The sequence below is a fragment of the Chiloscyllium punctatum genome, chromosome 9, assembly GCF_047496795.1.
Source record: "Chiloscyllium punctatum isolate Juve2018m chromosome 9, sChiPun1.3, whole genome shotgun sequence".
NCBI classification, from domain to species: Eukaryota; Metazoa; Chordata; class Chondrichthyes; order Orectolobiformes; family Hemiscylliidae; genus Chiloscyllium; species Chiloscyllium punctatum.
Window position 1 is genome coordinate 72,090,210 of NC_092747.1, and position 24,181 is coordinate 72,114,390.

Below are 24,181 nucleotides of genomic sequence, written 5' to 3' on the forward strand. Positions count from 1 at the left end.
AAGCAGAAAGAATCTAGCAATGATGACATTACATTCATAAACTTGCGATTTGAGTTCTGTATTTGCACGTTAACTGCCCCATTTAAGATATCAAAGTTGGTTACAATACTTTGATAATAGGAAGATTTGTACTTCAGAGAGAACCAACTCCTGTCTAACACAAAGAAAAGAATTTCAAATGTAGAGTCTCATTCCGAAAAGGAATAAATTAAAATTTAAAAATTCACTTTTTTTTTTGTTTCCTACATTTGCTTTTCTTTACCTTCTTCACCCCCCCCCCTGCCCCACCCCACCCCTTCATCTAAGTTTTCTCTCCTCTTTTTCTTTCTGCTCTTGATTTGACTCTAATTCACCACTGTCCTCAATCTTTGCACTCTTCCTTAATTTTTAAATCGTATTGGTGAGGAAATACTGTATTGCCTTCAATGTGTCAATATTATCTTGCACTTTTTCCTGAACTAGGAAAAAGGACAAAGGAAACTGTCTAACTGATGGGGTACACTGCAAGATACCCAACTCAAGAAAAAAAGTCAGAGCAATTCATCAAAGCATTTGGTAAACATCTTTGGTAAACATGTAAACAACATGCTTTTAGATGAAATTGGAAAAAAATTTAGACCTTTAATGTCCATTTGCCATCTTGTTGGAAGTCCACAAGTGATCTTGTGCGTATTTTTTTTCCTTATTTTATTAAATGTGTTGTTGGCAAGACCAGCATTTCTTGACCATTCAAGTTGCCCTTCAACTGAATGACTTACTAAGGCACTTCAGAGGATTTTCTGGTGTCATACATAGCACTGACCAGGTAAGGATGGTAGATTTCTTTCTCGAAAGGACTTTAGCGAATAGATCATTTTCTTCATAACCATCGACCGTTATATTGCATTAAATTTACTCAAACTGGGTGGAGTCGAGTGCAGATTAGGATTATCCACTTTTTTTTAAAACCAGAAGTCTTGTGGAGTAAATAATATGAATGCCTTGCACTATTGCAACCACTTATAATCATTGCAGAGACTCTGTTGAGATCAGGTGAGGAAGAGGAATTTAAGTGAAAGTGGTGGTATTGTCATTTAGGCTGGTAATCTAAAGGCTAATGTATTGGTGTGTTCAAATCCCACCATGATAGATAATGTAAATTGAACTCAATAATATGCTGGAATTAGATTAAATTCCCTACAGTGTGGAAACAAGCCCTTCAGCCCAACAAGTCCACACCAACCTTTCGAAGAGTAACCTACCCAGTCCCATTTCCCTCTGACTAATACACCTAACACTACGGGCAATTTACCATTGCCAATTCACCTGACCTGCACATCTTTGGACTATGGGAGGAAACCGGTGCACCCAGAGGAAACCCATGCAGGCACTGGGAGAACGTGCAAACTCCACACACTTGCCCGAGGCTGGAATTGAACCTGGGACGCTGGTGCTGTGAGGCAGCAGTACTAACCACTGAGCCACCGTGTCTCCCACTGTCTAACAATTGTCAATTCTTATAAAGATCCACCTGAATCACAATGGTCCTTTTTTATGGAAGAAAATCTGTCATTTTTACCTCATTTTGGTTGACATGTGACTCTAGACCTACAGCAATGTGATTGACTCTGACTCTGAACTGTCCTCTGTCCTCTGAAATGGCCTAAGGAGTCAACGTTGGTAATTTCATTACGCACGTTATTCCACACAAGGATCTCAAAGCTTGTCTCTATCTGTGGTAAGGTGACCACTGCAACTATTTAGATTTATGTTTCTTATTGAACCAACTTTATTCCATTTAAAATCTCAAGTATAAAAAGCAGATAATGAAAGTTAAAATCCAATAGTTCACTTTTTATCCCCTTATCATAACTGTTAGGAGCACATCAGCCTCAGGTATGTCTCCGACAAACCCCTTTATTTACTCATGACCTCATTCTACTTATTGGATTTAATTGGCCATTAACCCATTTAGATTATTTTAGGTCTGTAGACCAGAGTTTCAGACTAGCTCTCAATATTAGATATTGTTTTTGTTTTTTTAAAAAAAGTTGAAATTCCACGAGCTGTTGTAGGGTAATTAACCAGTGACCTTGGACATTAACCTGGGCCTCTAGAGCACTTGCCCAGTTACTCGAATGATACCAATGTTTAATACGTTGTTAAAAATCTCAGAACACCAGGTTATAGTCCAACAGATATATTTGCAAGGCACTAGCTTTTGCAGCATTGCTCCTTCAGGTGGTTGTAGGAGCAGCGCTCCGAAAGTTGGTGCTTCCAAATAAACCTGTTGGACTATAACCTGGTGTTGAGACTTTTAACTTTGTGCATCCCAGGCCAACATTGGCACCTCCAATCGTAACATCTTAATATAATAGTTGAATGCAGCTATTGGGAAATTTGCTCTTTTTATTCTGTTGCACTGAATCACCAACATAGTTTGTAGATCCCCTGACATCACGAGAGAGCCCACTTGACACTTATAGTTTATTTGGCTTTGGGTATGTAAGTTGAGAGGTGAGTTCACAATGCTCCTTTTACTGCATTTAAATGTGTTGTTTTATTTTTGAGTGATGTAGAGCACGTTTGCTTAGATCATTGCAAATTACTCGCAAAGTGAATGTTTTTGGCACGATGTAACCCAATACTTTATAAATTTGCAGCAAATAACTGTACGGTACCTTATAAAAAGCACTTTGCTGAATTCAGATTGTCACAAATTGATGGATTCCAGCTGGTGGAACTAAACTGTGGGCTACAAATTTAACCATTATTCATCACTAGTACTTACCAATTTCCACATGTACAATATAATTCTCAGCTCCTCATTTGTTGACTTCTAACTTATAAGAACATAAATAGCTAAAGTAAATTATCTCTCCAAGAGTTCAAATATCCTGTTACCTTCTTTGCGATTGGGAATCTCCGAAGAGGTCAAAAATCAAGCCTCACCAGTTTATAGTCCAACAGGTTTATGCTTGCAATTTCAAATAAATCTGTTGAACTGAACCCAATGTCGTTAGATTTTTGACCTTGTCCACCCCAGTCTAACTCTGACACCTCCACATAAGAGGAGGATTACTGATGAGGTTAAAATGCTGTCACAGGCAGATGGAATCCTGTCCACTGGAAAATTCAGCATGCTTTTTACCACTGCTTGTGTGAAAAGAAATTCTGGATGTCATTAAACCTGGTGGAGTTCAGATAAATTCCTTTGTCCTACTTTATATTTTATAATTTTGAGTTGTTTTGTTTGCTGTTCTGGACCATTCAAATATATCAAGGCGATAGCCTAGACCCTAACATTTTCTTAAAAGCAAGAGTAAGGTGCCATGTTGCAAATAGAATTCGATTAGTTCTACCACTCGATTTTAAGCAAACACACCATATTCTTACTCTACAGTTAAAATAGAAACAAAAGAAAGAAGGATTTGTCTAAGTTTAACTCTCTTGAAAAACTTAACAGAATTTTTGATTATTTAACGGCTAAACAGGAACTGTTCCAATATAGTAACATCAAATTAACGCATGTTTGGCAGATACAAAGTCAGTAAAACAGATTATGTTGTGTGTAATTCTCATATCAGAGAGAACTTCAGCTTTTGGCTGTAACAGCTTCCTCATCCAGCTTGAAACTTCCAACTACTACTGAAAGCTAAACTAAAACTAAAGTTTGACTCCAACCATTCCAACTTTTCACACAAGTAGTGGTAAAAGCATGCAGAAAAGATGTTTCTCTTGTTCCAACTTCATTTTAAAAAAAAACCATTTGCCGAGAGGTGCAAGAGAGGAGCGAAGGACTTCTGGGAAGTCATATTTGTGTGGTTGCGTTATCCAAAACAATACTCAGGTTGTGTCAACCACCCATCCTCCTTCTCCTCTAACCAAAAAATAAACTGGGGGAGGGGGAATTGCTAAGGCTATTGGGGTGGGTTTAAACTAATCCAGCAGGGGGATGGGAACCAAAATTGTAGTTAGAGTATAGAAAAGGTTGAGAGTAGGGAGGTCCAAAATCAAGTTTCAAGGAAGCAAGATAGCACTGGCAAGCAAGAAGTTGGTTTGAAGTGTCTGCTTCAACACCAGGAGCATCTGGAATAAGGTGGGTGAACTTGCAGCATGAGTTGGTACCTGGGACTTCGATGTTGTGGCCATTTCGGAGACATGGATAGAGCAGGGACAAGAATGGTTGTTGCAGGTTCCAGGATTTAGATGTTTTCAGTAAGAACAGAGAAGATGATAAGGGGGGGAGGTATGGTATTGTTGGTCAAGGACACTATTACAGTTGCAGAAAGGATGTTTGGGGACTCGTCAACTGAGGTAGTATGGACTGAGGTTAGAAACTGGAAAGAAGAGGTCACTCCGGGAGTTTTCAATAGGTTTCTGAATAGTTCCAGAGATGTAGAGGAAAGGATAGCAAAGATGATTCTCTATAGGAGTGAAAGAGACAGGGTAGTTGTCATGGGGGACTTCAACATTCCAAATATTGACTGGGATCGCTACAGTACGAGTACTATAGATGGGTCAGTTTTTTTCCAGTGTGTGCAGGAGGGCTTCCTGACACAGTATGTAGACAGGCCACCAAGGGGCGAAGCCAAATCAGATTTGGTACTGGGTAATGAGCCTGGTCAGGTGTTAGACTTGGAAGTAGGTGAGCACTCTGGTGATAGCTATCACAATTCTGTTATGTTTACTTTAGTGATAGGAAAGGATAGATATATACTACTGGGCAAGAGTTACAGCTGGGGGAAAGGCAATTACGATGCAATTAAGCAAGATTTAGGAAGCATGTGATGGGGAAGGAAACTGCAGGGGATAGGCACATTAGAAATATGGACCTTATTCAAGGAAAAGCTACTGTGTTTCCTAGATGAGTATGTACCTGTCAGGCAGGGAGGAAGCTGTAGAGCGCGGGAGCCGTGGTTTACGAAGGAAGTGGAATCTCTCTGGTCAAGGGGAAGAAGGTCGTTTGTTAGGATGAGATGTGAAGGCCGTTGGTGTGCTTGAGGGTTACAAGGTAGCCAGGAAAGACCTAAAGAGAGAGCTCAGAAAGACATGAGAAGTTGTTGGCGGATAGGGTCAGAGTAAACCCTAAAACTTTCTATAGGTATTTAAAGAATAAAAGAATGACCAGAGAAAGATTAGTGCCAATCAAGGATAGTAGTGGGAAGTTGTGTGTGTAGTCAGAAGAGATGGGGGAAGCACTAAATGAATATTTTTTCGACCGTATTCTGTCTAGAAAATGACAATGTTGTCAAGGAGAATACGGAGATACAGGCTACTAGAAAAGGTGGGGTTGAGGTTCACAAGGAAGAGGTATTAGAAATCCTCCAGAGTGTGAAAATAGACAAGTCCCCTGGGCCAGATGGGATTTTTCCTAAAATCGTCTGGGAAGTCAGGGAGGAGATTGCCTACTCTTTGGCATTGATCTTTAAATCATCATTGTCTACAGGAATAGTGCCAGAAGACTGGAGGATAATAAATGTGGTTCCCCTGTTCAAGAAGGGAAGTAGAGACCACCCTGGTAATTATAGACCAGTGAGCCTTCAATTGTTGGTAAAGTGTTGGCAAAGGTTATAAGAGAGGATTTATAATCGTCTAGAAAAGAATAATTTGATTAGGGATAGTCAGTATGGTTTTGAGAAGGGTAGGTCGTGCCCCTCAAGCTTTATTGAGTTCTTGTGAGAAGGTGACCAAACAGGTAGCTGAGAGTAAACCAGTTGGTGTGGTGTATATGGATGTCTGCAAGGCATTGGTAAGGTTCCCCACAGTAGGCTATTGTGCAAAATGCAGAGGAATGGGATTGTGGGAGAAAAAGCAGTTTGGATCAGTAATTGGCTTGCTGAAAGAAGACAGAGGGTGGTGGTTGATGGGAAAAGTTCATCCAGGAGTCCAGTTACTAGTGGTGTACCGCAAGGGTCAATGTTGGGTCCACTGCTGTTTGTCATTTTTATAAACAACCTGGATGAGGGTGTAGAAGGGTGGGTTAATAAATTTGCAGACGACGTTAAGTTCGGTGGAGTTGTAGATAGTGACGAAGGATGTTGTAGGTTACAGAGAGGCATAGATGAGCTGCAGAGCTGGGCTGAGAGGTGGCAAATGGAGTTTAATGCGGACAAGTGTGAGGTGGTTCACTTTGGTCAGAGTAACCGGAATGCAAAGTACTGGGCTAATGGTAAGATTCTTGGTAGTGTAGATGAGCAGAGAGATCAGTGTTCATGTACACAGATCCTTGAAAGTTGCCACCCAGGTTGACAGGGTTGTTAAGAAGTCATACAGTGTTTTAGCTTTTACTAATAGAGGGATCCAGTTCTGGGACCATGAGGTAATGCTGCAGCTGTACAAAACTCTGGTGCGGCTGTACTTGGAGTATTGTGTACAGTTCTGGTCACTGCGTTATATGAAGGATGTGGAAGCTTCGGGAAGGGTGCAGAGGAGATTTACTAGGATGTTGCCTGGTATGGAGGGAAGGTCTTACGAGGAAAGGCTGAGGGACTTGAAGATGTTTTCGTTAGAAGGTTGAGAGGTGACTTAATAGAGACATGTAAGATAATCAGAGGGTTAGATAGGGTGGACAGGGAGAGCCTTTTTCCAAGTATGATGACGGCAAGCACAAGGGGGCATAGCTTTAAATTGAGGGGTGATAGATATAGGATAGATGTCAGGTAGTCTCTTTACTCCGAGTAGTAAGGGTATGGAATGCTTTGCCTGCAACGGTTGTAGATTCACCAACTTTAAGTACATTTTAGTCATCATTGGACAAGCATATGGACTTACATGGAATAGTGTAGGTTAGATGGGCTTCACATTGGTATGACGGGTCGGTGCAACATCAAGGGCCAATGGGCCTGTACTGCGCTGTAATGTTCTATGTTCAAGGTCTCTCAAATTGTTTACCTTATTAACTTGAAGGAGACAGCTGGGTGTCTATGGCTCAAAACCTCTTAATTTAAAAAAAAAGTCCAGGACAAAATCACTGCTGAAGGTCTCATTGCAGATATTAAAGACAATATAACTAAGCACTTATTTGGTTAACAATATCTCTGACTGTACTTGACATTGACATAGCATTTGATATGCAGCATAAAGGAGCCCTTACAAAACTGTACTCAATAGGAATTGGGGGAAACTCTCCACTGGTTGGAGTCATACTGAGCACAAAGGATGGTTGTGATTATACATGAACAATCATCTCCGCTCCAGAGCATTTCCTTAGATGCTTGAGTAGTGTCTTTGGCCAAACCATCTTCAGCTGCTTCATGAATGAACTCCCCCACCCACCCCCTCCTTAATTGAGTTTTTTGAAGAAGTAACAAAGAGGATTAATGAAGGCAGAGCAGGGGACTTGAGCTATATGGACTTCAATAAGGCATTCAACAAGGTTCCACGTGGTCGACTGGTAAGCAAGGTTAGATCACATGGAATGCAAGCAGCACTAGCCATTTGGAAACAGAACTGGCTCGAAAATAGGAGACAGGGTGGTGGTGGAGGGTCACTTCTCAGACTGGAGGCCTGTGACCAGTTGTGTGCCACAAGAATCTGTGTGAGGTCCACTGCTTTTTGTCCTTTTATATAAATTATTTGAATGTGAACATAGGTATGATTAGTAAATTTGCAGATAACACTAAAATTGGAGGTGTAGTGGACAACCAAGATGGTTACCTCAGAGTACAATGGGATCTTAATCAGATGGGTGAATGGGCTGAGGAATGGCACATGGAGTTTAATTTGAATAAATGTGAGATGCTGAATTTTGGAAAGGCAAATCAGGGCAGGACTTGCATACTTCATGGTAAGGTCCTGGGGAGTGGTGTTGAACAATGAGACCTTGGAGTACAGCTTCATGGCTCCTTGAAAGTGGAGTCGCAGGAAGACCGCATAGTGAAGAAGGTTTTATTGGTCAGAGTATTGAGTACAGGAGTTTGGAGGTCATGTTGCAGCTGTACAGGTTTGGTTAGGCCACTTTTTGAATATTGTATGCAATTCTGATCTCCTTCCTATCAGAGATTTTGTGAAATTTGAAAGGGTTCAGAAAAGACTTGCAAGGTGTTGTCAGGGTTGGAGGATTTTGAGCTGTAAGGAGATGCTGAATAGGCTGGGGCTGTTTTCCCTGGAGCATCGGAGGCTGAGGGCTGAATGTAAAGTCATGAGTATGGATAAAGTGAAAAGCCAAGGTCTGCATGGACAAGGTGGAGTGATGGGTCTGTTTCCATGTTGAATAGCTCTGACTGTAAGTGGAGCAACTACTGCCATGTATGGAAAAATGTGTCAGTAAAAGTAAATATTAGAATTTGTTTGTTACACAAATTTTTTTAGAAACTGATTTCTGTATCAACTCACTGATGTGAGAGTATAGTCAAGAAATCATTCATAAAAGTGGAGGGATATTTTTTATTTTGTTTAACTACAATCAACTTTGCTCGACTTATAAAATAAAGGGACAGAGGCATGGTTTGGGGGCAATAGGGAAATGAAATTGTGTAGTTCTCAAATTGTTCCACCAGGCAGTTGACATTTTGACTATAATTGGACTGATTCTGCAACCCATCTGCGGCTTTGGTTTTTTATAGGCATTTGGTACCGTCGTAAGAGTGCTAAGTTCACTATTCTGTCTCTCACTTCATCTGGCCTCGAATGAGTGAAGGGAAACATGACCATATGGTATTTCTTTTAATTTTAAAAACAAACTAAAAGTTTCAACTATAACTTTTATGTTCAGAATATGGCAGGTTACATCAAAATGTTTTAAGTTGACACATTCAACCCTTTTGAAATATATATTTCATTATTTCTTGAACTGTATAATTGTAGTTGGACACTATTCTTTCAGTATTTGGGAAAGATGATTATGGTGACTAAAGAATTGTACTTGTCGGGCATTTTTCAGTGACATAAAGCTCTAAATTAAAATGAATTACTTAGTCTAAGTTTTTGTCTAGTTTTGATATTTTCAAAATGGTAACAATTTTCCATGCATACAATGTGGAGAGCTTTTTGGTATGTTGGTCTTGCATTGACTATGCTTGTAGTTGGTAAAATGAAACATTTTCAGCATTAGACAGGTGATTTATCAACAGTACAGTTATAATTACATTTGTTACAAGGTTACTTATATCTTTTGTAGACTCGCCCTATTCTCTCTAGCATATGCAATGTATGATCAGTGGGTAAATAAACACAGCTTTCGTCCTTCCATTTAATTCCGTATGGAATCTTGTGGTGCAGTGTTTTGGTGTAACCTGTAAATGAGTAAGGAAGCCCCAGTAATTTACAGATTTCTATGTTTAACTGTGCACATGTAAGCTGCAAAGTTGTTGTTCAGTTTACTACACGGTGAGCACTGCTAACATCATTATTTTGAATGCAAAATTCAGCACAATTGTTTCAGTGAAATAAATATTCTAACTCCCCTTTTTAGATTTCTGAATTTTTAATGCTGGCTAATTGTTAATTGATCTACAGCAGACCTGAACCTATTTGCATATAGTATCATATCTCATTACCTAATGTTTATGTAAAATTGAATGTTAGAAATTTTCTGGTTTTTTTTGTGTACAGTCATTAATTCTGTAATGTGGTTACTGCTGAGCAAAGTCAAACTTGTGCTGCCTTTTTTATTAATGTTTTTTATTTTCTTCGTTTAAACTATCTTCTGTTATCTATATCAACCAGAAGGATAGTCTGGAAACAAATTCTTGGAGATGTTGCACATTGTCAAATAAATGGCTTTCTGTTGTTTCTTCAATCACTGTGACAAAATGCCTGCTCCAGTGCTTGAACCTTTACAAATCTGGCAGAATTGATTGTGTGCCATCATGAGCAAATCTGCAGTTACCAATTCAAGTAGGTGGTATAACTACCCCATTTTGTCCTCTATGATTTAGTTCAAACATTTCATCATAGTGACCTTGCTTTCTGGGATCATATTTTGCTCCATTGACCTAAGTTTTTTGCTGAGGTAATGATGGCAAAACTGTCAGCATTTACTGTCATTATCCCACACGAACAGATAGGAAGGTTTGGAGCCCATGCAAGTACAGAAGTAGAAATCTAGAAGTTACCTTCAGTTTTTCCAAAAAGTGTTCTTTAGAATCACAATCCCAACTCCCTACCCCCGAATACCATAAATGAAAAGTAAAGGATTTGAAAATAACTTTCACTCAGTGATTTTAGACTTGTAACAGCTATGAAGATCTCATTATATTTCGAACTGTTCAATTTGTCCATAAAATGATAAAACTCATTTCTAAAAATATTTGTTTTTAAAATTACGGGTATCTTTTATTTAGCTTTTGTGTTAATGAAGTTATCACCTTTTATTTAATTATCAGAAAATACAAATTAAAAGTGAGGCGTATAAAATGTTTCTATCTCCCTGGCATACTGAATGCAGTTACTTCAAGTGATTGCCTCTTTACACTCCTGTTGCACATCAAAACATGTTGATGCACTGTACTTTCTCAAGATCTATCTACTGGTTTCCTGTAGAGTCCGTATGTAATTTACGAGGGCTCTTGTGGCAAAGGTAGCATCCCTGCCTCTGGACTAAGAGGCCCAGCTTAAGACTGACATGCTTCAGAGATGTTGTTACATTCCTGAACAGGTTAATTGTTTAAAAATATCTAATTAGTAGGTGTGTATGAGGGGTCTATGATAAGTAATTAATTATCTGGCTTCTAACATTTTGTGTAAAGTTCCAATTGTCCTACTGTAAGAGTGATGTGAATTTTTTTTAACTAAGGATGTTCTTTCACAAAAGATTTTCTATGATGTTTTGCTAAGAAGTTATGTGAAAGATGTTTCAATTAATTTGCTGATGTATTGCTCTGCACGTCAGTGCAAAGGATAGCTTCCATTAATTTCTTGCATTTGTGCAGGCATCATGACCGAAGACAGACAGGACTGACTCCTTGTCTCTATGACTTGTGTTACTGCACCTGTACTTTTTGCTTTGTCTTATGGCACATTTAGTTGAACTGTAAGAAATTGCAATGTAGGGTTTTAGTGCAAAAAACAATTTTGTTGTGAATGGAAACCAGGAAATTCCAGTTTGGTTTTTGTGCTTCCCCCTGTTCGAGTACTTTGCTTCTCCTTGGTAAGCTCAAGACAGCACGGTAATCGGGAGGTCTCTGTGAAAGTGATGCCTCAGCAGAGTCTGATTTACTGCTCTGCAGTGCTTTGTCATGTTAGACAGAAGAAAGATTACAGTTTAAAGAGCTGCCTTCAAAATTAGGAATTCTGTTATAGCTTCCCAATGGCTTAGTTAAAAGGACAGTATATAAATAAGATGAACAGACCAAACCTGATTTCTTCAATGATGGTGTGTTATCTGATCTCAGTCAATGAAAAGTATTCGACTGCAAATAATCCCAGGAGATGTCAAGGATTGTGATAGATTATCATCTTTTATGCTGTTTATTTTCTGTGATCTAGATATTTTGTAATTATAAATAAAAATAAATTTAGCATATAAAATTTCTCAGTATTCAGAGGCCATGCTACTTATAGCTGTTTAATGGAAACATTTAGGAACATTTTGCCTGTCACAAAGTTGAACCTCCTTGTGGATGTCAGTGTTGAGCTTCTGGGAAGGTTTCACACTGCAAAGCCTTCCACTTACTTTTACCAAGCTTGCTTCATCAACTACTGTACTGGCTGTGCATCTGTGAAACCCCTCTCAAATGATGCTAGCCCATTCTACCACTCCCCATTTCCAGAGGAACATTTCAGATATCCACTGAAAGATTGACACCCCAGAGCCTGTGCCATCTTGAAAAGACTCAGATGAACAATGGCCATTTCAAAACTGGAGGGCTTGGTGAGTCATTCTGAATATGCCAAAGAAGGGGAAAATGGTGCCATGATTTTCCAACACCGGCTTGAAACCCTGGTGATGGGGTGGTGGAGAGGAAAGACATTCTTTCTCTCCCCCCCCCCCCCCCCCCCCCCCCCCGAGGATTAACAGGACACACTCACCAACCTGGAATTACACATTGTAGGGGAATGGCTAGCTGTGCTGAAAGAACGCTAATGATCTTTTTTCTGTTCATTAGGGCGAGTGCCTCTCTTCTGTCACACTCACTCTATTTCTGCCTCAGCAACATATTTTCCAACAAGATTTATGCTTCACCACTCTTTCTATTACAAACAATATCTTCACTCTCTTGTTCTTTCCCAACTGTCCCCCACCACTAACCCTGCAAGGCATCTTGCTCCCAACAGCTTGTCTGGAACACCTCGCTACCTTTATGAATACTTCTACCAGCAACTAAGAGTTGTACCATCCATATTCATCTCACTGAAGCCCTTCCTCTTGTTCCAGAACGAAATGGCCCATGACCAGGCAGAAAATACTACAATGAATAGAGTGGTGCCCAACATTAAACTCCTCTCTCTCTATGGAGAAAGAGTCCTGCCCCTCACAGGCAAAAGCTAGTACAGCTGTGACATTTATGTCCTGCCATCTTGCATAATGTGTATTTGGTGCCTGACAGGAAAAATGTGAGATAAGTGGAGCATAGAGGTGATTTTAATGACAAAATAGATGATGATAAATGGGCCAAAGGTATTAGAAATAGTACAAGTAAAGGGATGAAGAAGTGGCAGCAATAGAAGCATTACCAGCACCTATGATCCTTAAAAGTTGATATGGATTTAGTGTTGTCCAACTCACTGTAGAGGCTGGAAGTCTGTTAAGTTCTTTATTGATATATAAAGGACATTTCTTTCAGGTTATCAGATGGATGGCAGTTAAAGGAGTGTTGGGTCCTGATTGGTTGGAAGGGAAAAAGTAATGAAAAGTGTTGCACCCACTGTGCTGGTCTGGGAAGCTGCTAGAACACAAGGAACAAGTGATGGAAAAATATTCAAGGGTGCTGTGGAAGGTTGCAGTAGAGGTTTGGGGGTTCTTTGTACTGCAAATATTATTGCACCCACACCAAAGTACAATGATTTTAAGGTGATGGCTCACCATTGTCTTTTCATAAGCAAAGTTTAAAAAATCACAAAACCCAGGTTATAGTCCAACAAGTTTATTTAGAAACACTAGCTTTCGAATCACTACTTCAGGTGATTGTGAAGCAGGGCCATAAGACACAGAATTTGTAGCAAAAGGTTACAGTGTCATGCAGCTGAAATATATTTAACAAACTTAGATTGTCTTTCAGAATGTTTTGTTGTTTCCAATATGACCTCCCCGATCTCTACTGTGTTACAATTGTAATCAAGTTCTCATTGTTGTGCATAAGCCTTTACTTTATCCATGGTGCATTGGAATATCTAGGCTGTAGTTTTTAAATTCGCTTCCATCGGTCTCTAATAGATAATCGCTACTATAAACAATTAAAATCTACGTAGTGTCAGTTTCTTTCCGACAAGAAGGAATAGATAATTTGGAAAAGAGTGCATCATAGTTGTTGGAATAAGTGAATGGAGGAAATTAGGGAAACATTCACATGAACTTAAGGTTTTGGGATAGTGGGAAGATGCGGTGGAGAAGAAATAAATAGTTCACAAGCACATTGTGAATGTGTATAGGGTATAAGCAGGTAGGGAAAAAGAGTTAAGTTTTGAGAAACAGGAGGTTCAGCTGAGCGTGACTCCAATCAGATAAGAACATATGGTTAACAATGGGGTGCTGGAGGCAAGAGTAATGGGGTAAAAAGGTGGAAAAGCATTCTTCATGTAGAATGATTGATTGATTCAACAAGATGAGGTAGGATTCAGTGTGTAACATTTAGCAAGGTGAAAAGTATCCATTATGTGAAGCCAGTTATTCGTGGTGTAACAGCAGATGGCTTATTCTTTGTTATTGACACACGCTGATTGATTGATTGGGTGACCGTTACAATATGTATGTTGCTATATCTGAATGCTCCTCCCTGTAAGATGATTATATAGTTCATTGCGAAACCGCAGTTCCAGAGAAGACCGTGAACTCATGTCTTTGTGCACACAGGTTCATTCTCTCTCCCTCCAGGGCCCGGAATAAAGATGGCAGAGGTAAAACTGCACTGTAAGAGTCTTTTGCTTCAACTGAGGTGGGTGTAGAAAGTGGAGAATGGGACGACAATTGGTCCCATCGTGTCTCATTCTGGAAGAATTTCCAGGATGAATTGTAAGGACGAAAGCTAGCACAAGGTTCTCATCCCAATTTTTATTGCGAAGCTAAAGAAATAGGATGCTAACACTAAATATGTTTTTGGTTGTTTTCACAAGGAGTAGTGCTAGTGCTTCTAAATAAACCTGTTGGACTATAACCTGGGTGTTATGTGATTTTTATTTTTAACTTTGCTCAACCATTCAATTCAGTTAATTTACTTGCTATAATCACTTCCAACACTGAGTGTTAATGTACTGCACTCAGCTGGAGACTTATTCTAGATCAAATTAAAAGGACAATGAAAACCAGTTTGAAGTTATACACTGAATGGTAAAGTCCTAGGGAGTGTTGCTGAACAAAGAGACCTTGGAGTGCAGGTTCATAGCTCCTTGAAAGTGGAGTTGCAGGTAGATAGGATAGTGAAGAAAGTGTTGGGTATGCTTTCCTTTATTGGTCAGAGTATTGAGTACAGGAGTTGGGAGGTCATGTTGCGGCTGTACAGGACATTGGTTAGGCCACTGTTGGAATATTGCATGCAGTTCTGGTCTCCTTCCTATCAGAAAGATGTTGTGAAACTTGAAAGGGTTCAGAAAAGATTGACAAGGATGTTGTTAGGGTTGGAGGATTTGAGCGATAGGGAGAGGTTGAATAGGCTAGGGCTGTTTTCTCTGGAGCATCAGAGGCTGAGGGTGACCTTTATAGAGTTTTACAAAATTATGAGGGAGACAGACAGACAGACACTTTTCCCTGGGGTCTAGAAGTCCAGAACTAGAGGGCATAGGTTTAGGGTGAGAGGGGAAAGATATAAAAGAGACCTAAGGGGCAACTTTTTCACGCAGAGGGTGATACATGTATGGAATGAGCTGCCAGAGGATGTGGTGGAGGCTGGTACAATTGCAACATTTAAGAGGCATTTGGATGGGTATATGAATAGGAAGGGTTTGGAGGGATATAGGCTGGGTGCTGGAAGGTGGGACTAGATTGGGTTGGGATAACTGGTCAGCATGGACAGGTTGGACTGAAGGGTCTGTTTCCATGCTGTACGTCTCTATGACTCTGACTCTGACTATATTACGGTAAGGCCTTCGCCCTCATCCTCTTTCAGAAGAGAAAGTATCCACGCTTACTTTATTTACCCTTATGCTTTTTAAGGTACCGGTGGGAACTCTTGCTATCTAATTTCACATTTCTAGCTAGCTTCCTCTCGTGCACTAATTTTAACTACTTGAGTTATCTTTTCATAGAATCATGGAGTCACTACAGTGTGGAAGCAGGCCATTAGGTCCAACAAGTCCACACCGACCATCTGAAGAGTGACCCACCCAGACCCATTTCCCCTACCCTATTATTCTACATTTACCCTGACTAATGCAGCTAACCTACACATCCCTGAACACTGAGCAATTTAGTATGGCCAATTCACCTGACCTGCAAGTCTTTGGATTGTGGGAGGAAACTGGAGCAAGGCCATGCAGACATAGAATATGCAAACTCCACATAGACAGTTGCCCAAGGCCGGAATAGAACCCGGATCCCTGGCGCTATGAGGCAGCCATGCTACCCTAACTAGTCATTCTTTTCCATTATTTATATTCTGACCAACTATTTGATCTGCCACTCATCTTTGCACAGTGATATGGTTTGAAATTTAGTGCTTTCTTCAACTGCTGATGGTAGATCCTCCTTTTGTAATTTATTGTTTTGGCAGAAATTAACGTATTTTGAATGATCCCTTTAAATGTCCTGTTACTGTCATTACGTTATTTTTTTCTTCTTCATAGCCTCCTGTACTGTGGTCTGTGAGCTCATCCACCTTCTGGCCCTCACTCTCATCCAGACAAGTTGAGCACCCCTCGAACCTGTTGGGCAATTGAAGCTCAAGCTTTTTGGAGTTCCCTGTTTGCCTCCCTCTGTCACACCGTACTAGCAGAATCAAGTGATCCCTTGACCATCTCTCGGTATGTGTCCAAGTAACTTGATCGGTATTTCTTATTATTCACCATGCTTTTTCTTGCTTTTTTTTGACGGGCTCCATTCCAATTTCTCTTTCCTCGTGCTCATTACAGTTGCTCACAATGTTGATTGTAGGGGACCACTTATCACCACACTGCTGTGAACAATGTTGCACACATGCTTTTGCAAACCAAAGGGCAGTTTTGTGTGGAGACTCTAACTAAAAGAGTCTTATTGGGTTTTTTTAATTCACTCATGGGACTTGGGTATCACTAGCTGGCCAGCATTATTGCCCATCGCTAGTTGCCCTTGAGTAGGTTTTGGTGGTGAGCTGCCTTAAATTGCTGCAGTCCATGTGCTGTAGGCAGACTCGCAATGTCATTAGGAAGGAATTTCCAGGGGTTTGATATAATGATTTACTATGCCAGGATGGAGAGTGGCTTGCCCTTGTTCTTCTTGATGGGAATGATCATAGCTTTGGAAGTTATTGATTCAGGTTCTTTGGTATGTCTCTGCAGTGCGTCTGATAACCTTGGTCATCGTTTCGAGTAGATGGTGAAGTGTTAGCATATTTTCAAACATAAGTGTTGAGACCTCTTTGTTTATGATATCATGCTGGGGCAAGGACCATTTACTGTTTATTAGTGTTCATTTTAGTGTTCACTTCCTGCAACTGAGAGATTATAGGAGGACAGTGTCTAAGCTCAGTTGAAATTGTAGTCACCTTGCACCATGGTGCTGACCATAATTTACTTCAGCAAACTGCATTTGAAAATTAGACAAACTTGTCTTTTTTACTTGGGGGGGGGGGGAAAGATTGATTTCTTTCATGTCTTATTGACATTGCTGACATTTAAAACTCACACACAGCTCACTATATTTTAATTCTCTAAATTGTAGTGGAACCAAATTTGTTTCTCTCAAAAAAAACAAAAGATCATCTGAATGGAGAGCCATAATCCTGAAGAGAGTTTGGAACCAGTTTTGCGGATGATCTCCTATCGAAAGCTGTACAGTCAACTTCATTTAGAGGAAGAGTGTAATAAAATCTTTGCAGCTTCTGGGAATATCTTTTCTCCTATCTTATAAAGCTACATTGAAGAGGTCAAATTGCATGACCCCTCAAATGCTACCTTAGGAAATGATAGCATCAGAATTGCTTTGCTTTACTGCTTTTAGAAATTGAATTTATTAATTTCAATAAATGGTCTACCAAAATCATTTTTAGAAATGTAAACACCAATCAGATTTATCTTCCATAACTTTGAAGCTCCTTAAGGATGTGTTTCATCTTTTATTTTCTAAGTCCTTTACAGTTCTGTATTGAGCCTCTCTAAGATAGAGAGGCAAACTAAATATACACGTGGTGGTAATCAAATCTTAACGTGCTGATAAATGCAAATAAGATTGAGTAATCTGTGCAGAGATTCCTTTCTTCCCTCCAATATTTTAGGTGTTGCAACTAATTGCCTAGCTATAAAGTATTGATATTCCTACGAGTATGGTAGAAGTGATTGGCCGCATCAGGAGTTAATGTGATGCTATAAATCTGCATATCCTACTATAGTGCCTGTCTTCTATATGGCTTAAAATTGGTCATCATTGACAATTTATTTGTTACTGTGGAAGAGTATTCGAGGCTCTGTCAAGATGTATGTTCTCCTCTTTTAAGTGTTAGTATATTTACATATGAGGACAGCTTTTCCAGAGAATAAGCTGAATGCTATGAGATTGAATCTGTGAATAAGAAATGAAAAATAATTTATGCAACTGGTGGTTTTTGAGAATTGAAGTCCGCTTTGGAGCTTCAGGTTTCAGGCGACAAATGTGGTCATCATTAACTCAGTCACAGAAACTGATGACCAATTGCTTTTGCAGTGATCATCGTCCTCTTTTAGGAACAAAAAGAAAATTGATACTTCATGACTTGTAACTGTTTTAATCACATCCTGATAGGAGTGGAGTCTTCTGTATTTTCAGAAGCACTGCTGTTGTATCCGACAGGCAGTGTTGTGTAAAATTACATTTTATGGCAACACGAATGTTGCCGACTTAAATAGAGCACTTTGCTTCAGTGACTGACAGCAGAAAAGAATAGCAAGCATAGCTGCAGTGAGATGGTGTCATTTTCTTGATTGCAGTACAATACCACACAGCACAATTTAGATCCATGATTGCCAGCTAGAAATGGGACAATCAGGTAATTTCTTGACTCACTGAACTCCATATACAAATATTATAAAATGAGGATTAATACAACAATTTCTTTAAGAAAATCTAATGAATTGTTGATAATGAATTGAAGTCAAGAACCACTTCAGCGGAAGCTTAGCTTGTCAGCTGAATTCAAAGTTCTGCTGCCTCACAGCGCCAGAGACCCGGGTTCAGTTCCCGCCTCAGGCGACTGACTGTGTGGAGTTTGCACGTTCTCCCCGTGTCTGCGTGGGTTTCCTCCGGGTGCTCCGGTTTCCTCTCACAGTCCAAAGATGTGCAGGTCAGGTGAATTGGCCATGCTAAATTGCCCGTAGTGTTAGGTAAGGGGTGGATGTAGGGGTATGGGTGGGTTGCGCTTCGGCGGGGTGGTGTGGACTTGTTGGGCCGAAGGGCCTGTTTCCACACTGTAAGTAATCTAATTTAATCTAATCTTCTGAGGAACCTTCTTAAATTGGTGGATTGAAAATGCATTATAGATTTTACTTCAGGTAGTATAAGATCTTTTCACTATACTGCTATCTTAATGTCACTGCCAAGTAACTCTGTACTTTTAATCCTATTCCATAATAATTTACTTAATTATTTGATTAAGATCTTTAAAGATTTTGGAATTGAAAGCTGTGTAGAACTGCTATAGTTATAGGTGGCTTTAAAATAAAGTTAAAATGTACAGATGATAAATTGGAATGGACTTTAGATTTTTGTAGGCAGTGATTTTAAAAGGATATTCAGTCAGTTGGGCACAACTTTAATAGCCAGAAGGTCAGAGACTGTCTTGCTGCAGCCACTGTCGGAAACAGTGATTCAGTGACCTTCATGCCTGTCATTGTGGCCTCTTTCCCCTTTTTTAAGGGTAGAGGTCCTGCCACTAAGAACTGCTAACCGTACGAAGGACAGTCCTAAGAGTGGCTGCTGATACTGCACCAGACTATGTCCCATGTTATCTTCGTGATTATCGCTGGACTATTGAGGCACAGGCCCAGTTTAATGCCATTGAGACATGGATTAATCCCACCCTGGCAGGTAAAATTTAAATTTAATTACTGAATATGGAATTGAAAACTAGTCTCATTAATGATAATCCGAAACAACAGTTGATAGCCATGAAAACCAAACCACTTTAGTAAAATCCTTTGAGGGAAGGAAATCTGCTATACTTAACTGTTTTAGGCCTACAGCAATATGGTTGGTTGGTTGGTTGGTTGATTGCCTTCTGAAATAGCCCAGCAAGCTCCTGCAATTCAAAGGCAATTCGGGTTGGCGAGCAAATGCTGACCTTGCCAATGATACCTAAATCCTATGAGAGAGAATTAAAGAGAGGGTGGCAGAGCTCCTGGGGTCAAGGTAATTTTGTGGGGTATTGAGCCAGTCAGGCAGGGCAGGAGAAGTAATTGTTGTGGAAGGCAATGTGGGATCTTTTGTGGGATGATGTTGATGGCTATTCATAGACCAATGAATGCCCAAAGGATTTCCTGCCTGAATGTACCCAGCATTTACTGAGCAATCACCTCAACTTGTTTTTGCCCATTGTATTGATGGTTAATGTCTGTAAGTGGCCTCCTATCAGGTAAGGACCTCAAATTATGTCAGATGGGAAGGCTATCCTTAGCTTTCTTCCCATTCCCTTTCTTCCTCCCCGCCTCCCCCTGACTTTAATTGCATTCTGACATAATTGGGCAGAGTCAGGAAGGCTACAGACTCATTCCATAACTTGTTTCCCTTTCCTGTTCCCAGGGATTTAGTTCACCTCAGGGTTGCATTAAATTTCAAGTATAGTGTATTTGTGTTGCATGTTGCAGTCAGTACGTTAATGTGCTTTTAAGAGACATGCCAATGATATCACCACTGCATCATAGCACATGTCAAGAGGATACATAGATCTCTTACTCTTGAGGTGTTACCTTGAGTTAACTGAAGCATGGCACTGCTGTAATCGTGTAGCTCTGCCTTTAAATTACCTGCTTAATATTAACCCAGATAAATGTGTGCTTGAACAGTGTAATGTTTGTGCATAATAGTTGCAATTAATCCCTGTTATCATGACAATATCATGACATCCATGCTCCATTCTTAGAGGGGATTGTAACAGCATTTAGTGCATCAGTTGGGAAAGTTGCTGGAGAGGGTACTGAGGGATTGGATCTATTTATATTTAGAAAAGAATGGGCTTATCAGTGATAGGCAACATGGTTTTGTGTGGGGGAGATTGTGTCTTACCAATTTAATAAAGTTCTTTTGAGGAAGTGACCAAGTTGATGGACGAAGGAAGGGCTGTTGATGCCATATACATAGACTTTAGTTAGGCATTTGATAAGCTTCTCCTTTTGTAAACTATAAAGAAAGTGATGTCACATGGTGTGCAGGTGTTCTAGCTAGGTGGATAAAGAATTAGTTGAGCAACAAGACCGAGAGTAGTAGTTGAAGGGATTTTCTCAAAATGGAGAAAGGTGACCAGTGGTGTTCCACTGGCATCAGTGTTGGGGCCACTTGTTTGTAATGTACATAAATGATCTGGAAGAGTGCACTGTTGGTATGATCAGCAAGTTTGCAGATGACACGAAGATTAGTGGAGTAGCAGAAAGCATAAGGGACTGTCAAAGAATACAGGAGGATATAGAGAGACTGGAGAGCTGGGTGGAAAAGTGGCAGATGGTTTTATATCCAGACAAATGTGAGGTGACGCATTTAGGCAAGACTAATTCTAGACTGAATTATACAATGAACGGAAGAGCCTTGGGAAAAGTTGATGAGCAGAGAGATCTGGGAGTGCAGGTCCATTGTACCAAAGACTCTATCTTTCATATAAAAGGGCGACCAGAACTGGACACAATATTCCAAGTGTGATCTTACCAGGGTCTTGTAGAGCTGCAACAAAACTTCGTGGCTCTTACACTCGATCCCCCTGTTAATGAAAGCCAAAATGCTTTCTTAACTATATCCACTTGGGTGGCAACTTTGAGGAATGGAACTTGCACACCCAGATTCCTCTGTTCCTCCACACTGCCAACAATCCTGTCTTTAATCCTATATTCAGCATTCAAGTTTGATCTTCCAAAATACATCACTTCGCATTTATCCAGGTTGAACACCATTTGCCATTTCTCAGTCCAGCATCCTGTCTGTCACACTGCAGCCTGCAATAGCCCTTGATACTATCAACAGCACCTCCAATCTTTGTGTTATCAGCAAATTTACTAACTCACCCCTCCACCTCCTCATCCAAGTCATTTATAAAAACTACAAAGAGTGGAGGCCTAAGAACAGAGCCCTGCGAGACACCACTCACCACTGCCCTCCAGGCAGAATACTTTCCATCTACAACCACACTCTGCCTTCTGTTAGCCAACCAATTCTGAACCAGATAGCCAAATCTCCCTGTAGCCCATACCTCCTGACTTTATGAATGAGCCTACCATGGGGAACCTTATCAAATGCCTTGCTGAAGTCTACATGCACCATATTCACTGCTCAACCTTCATCAACCTGTCTTGTCACTTCCTCAAATAACTCAAGATTTGTGAGGCATTTTGTCATGTGATCTAATTGATAAATATTATGCAAGCATGATAATTTCATGTCCTTTTTTTTATTTTAATGCTAAATCTACCAGAGAGACACTAAGTGTTTTTTTTGTCTGTGGTCCTAATATCCACAATGTCTGGATTTTCATATTTAACAATGCATTATATGAAAACCACACTTCATTTTTCTTTACCTTTTGATTCTGGACCAAAAGGAGAAAATTACTGTTTTAAACCGAGGACTTGGAAGGACTTGTTGCATTTTTAAAACCAAATTACTGAAACTTTGAATTGTACTTTCACTGCTACTTCTGTCAAGCAGGCAATGGTTTGTAAGATACCAAGGCACAATTGATGTATGTGTGCTGAGAAAGCTCCATCCATAGACAGGTTGTGATTATTTTGTGTGATCATTTGCAGAGACCAAGACTCACTAGATGGATGAGCCTAGCTCTTGTGTAAGTGTGCATTTCTATCTCTGTTTCAATGTCTGGCTCTGTCACTGTCTTCCTATCTATATTTGTTCCCTTCGTGCATTCCACATGCAAGCTGCTGCACATTCTTGAACATGCACTCACTTGCTGTCTGTCGTGCATATGCACCCATGCCTGCTATGTCTGCATTAGCCCTCCCTCCTGCATGTGCTCTCTCAATATGCACATTCTTGGCTCAGCCAGCATTTATATCATCCCTAATTGCTCTTGAGGTGGTGGTGGTGGTGGTGACCTGTGAATAAGAGTATTCCAGGATTTTGATCCATTGACCATTAAAGGAAAGTGATATTGTTCAAAGTCAAAATGGTATGAAAATTGGAGTGTTGCCTGTCAGTAGTAGTGTTGCCATGCATCTGCTACCTTTTTGTTTTTCGAGCTAGTAAAAGTTGTGGGTTTTGAGGGTGCAGTTGGAGCAGCTTTAGTGAATTACTGTCGTGCATTTTGCAGTGGTATACATTATCACTGTCTTCAGTGCTGAAAGTGGTGGAAGAGGTGCAAATCATGCAGACTGCTTTGTCCTGGATGGTGCTGAGCTTGTGATGTTGGAACTGAACCTCTCCAGGCAAATGGAAAGTATTCCAACACACACCTTGTGCCTTATAAACCATAGGCAGGTGTTGATGAGCAGGTGGTGAATATCTTGCTGCTGGTTGTTCTCTGATCTACTACTTTTGTAGCCATAATGTGAATGTGGCAAGTCAATTTCAAATTCTGGTCAATGGTGGCCCCCGAGATATTGATTTTATAAGTATGCAAGCTAGTTCGCTGAGCTGGAAGGTTTGTTTTCTGACATTTCTTCACCTAATATTGATTTATGGCAGTTTTAGCAATGGTAATGCCATTGAATATCATTTTAGCTATAGTTAAATTCTGTGATTGTCATTGCCTGTCAGTTGTATGGAGTGATTGTAACTTGCCAGTTGTTAGACCAATCCTTCATGTTATCTAGGTATTTTTTAACCTATTTTTCTAATCAACCAGTTGATAGAGATTGCACACCTCTGGAGCAGGTGTGACTTGAACCTGGGCCTCATTGTCACAAGAGGATTATCCAAGTCTTGCTGCACATTGACACAAGCTTCTTCAGCAGCACCTGGGCAATTGCAAATGGATATCGTGCAGTCATCAGTGAATATCCTCCCCTCTGATATTTATGATGAAGGAAAAGAAACTGAAGCAGTTGAAGATGGTTTGATCTGGGTCACTACCATGAGGAACTCCTGTAGTGGGTGTCCTACAATGGTGCTAATTGACCTTCGTGAACCACAGCCATGAAGTACAGCATGGAAACAGACCCTTCGGTCCAACCAGATATGCCAACCCTATCTAGTCCCACCTGCCAGCACCCAGCCCATATCCCTCCAAACCCTTCCTATTCATATACCCATCTGTGCTGCATGTGACTACAACCAGCAGAGTATCCCTCCAATTACCATTAATTTCATTTTTGTCTGGGCTCATTGATGCCATACCAGTTCAAAATCTGCTTTGATGTCTTGGACAATCAGTCTTACTTTCCCTCTAATTTCTGCACTTCGGACCGAGGCTGTTATCCAAAGAACTGCTGAATGGTGCTGTCAGAACTCAAACTGAGCAGGATATTCCATGATTTTCTTGGCTATAGTTGTCCTGTCTTCTATGGACAGAATTCTGGAGCAATTTTCCAAAGCAAAGCCCAATACAGGCTGGAGGGAATGCACCTGATTTTCCACTTGTGCATTTTACAGCCTTCAGGTGTTAACATTTAGTTCACCAATTCAGATTATTAACCTTATCCTCCACTTTGATTACCCACCCTCAGTGTCCTGTTTTGAATACATTTGCTGTCAGTAGCTAATCTATTTTGTGATATTAATACTTGGTATTAACACCTTTTCTATATCCCCTTTGCAACTATTTGTATACCTTTGCTTTTTTGTTCT

The 24,181-nt window shown here is 40.2% G+C and overlaps 1 protein-coding gene across 5 annotated transcripts in view; it reads left to right on the forward strand.

Moving 5' to 3' along the window:
• Positions 1–24,181, forward strand: part of LOC140481497 (protocadherin Fat 3-like) — a 792,082-nt gene that overhangs the window by 44,549 nt on the left and 723,352 nt on the right. For 2 of the 5 annotated variants that reach the window (XM_072577787.1, XM_072577788.1), the window contains exon 2: positions 15,859–16,035. The exons of 2 other annotated variants lie outside the window; for them this stretch is intronic. The gene's annotated coding sequence lies outside the window, so the exon portion shown is untranslated. Of the gene's footprint in view, positions 1–15,858; positions 16,036–22,205; positions 22,224–24,181 lie in introns of those variants that run through there. One more of the 5 variants, XM_072577786.1, reaches the window with a different exon arrangement.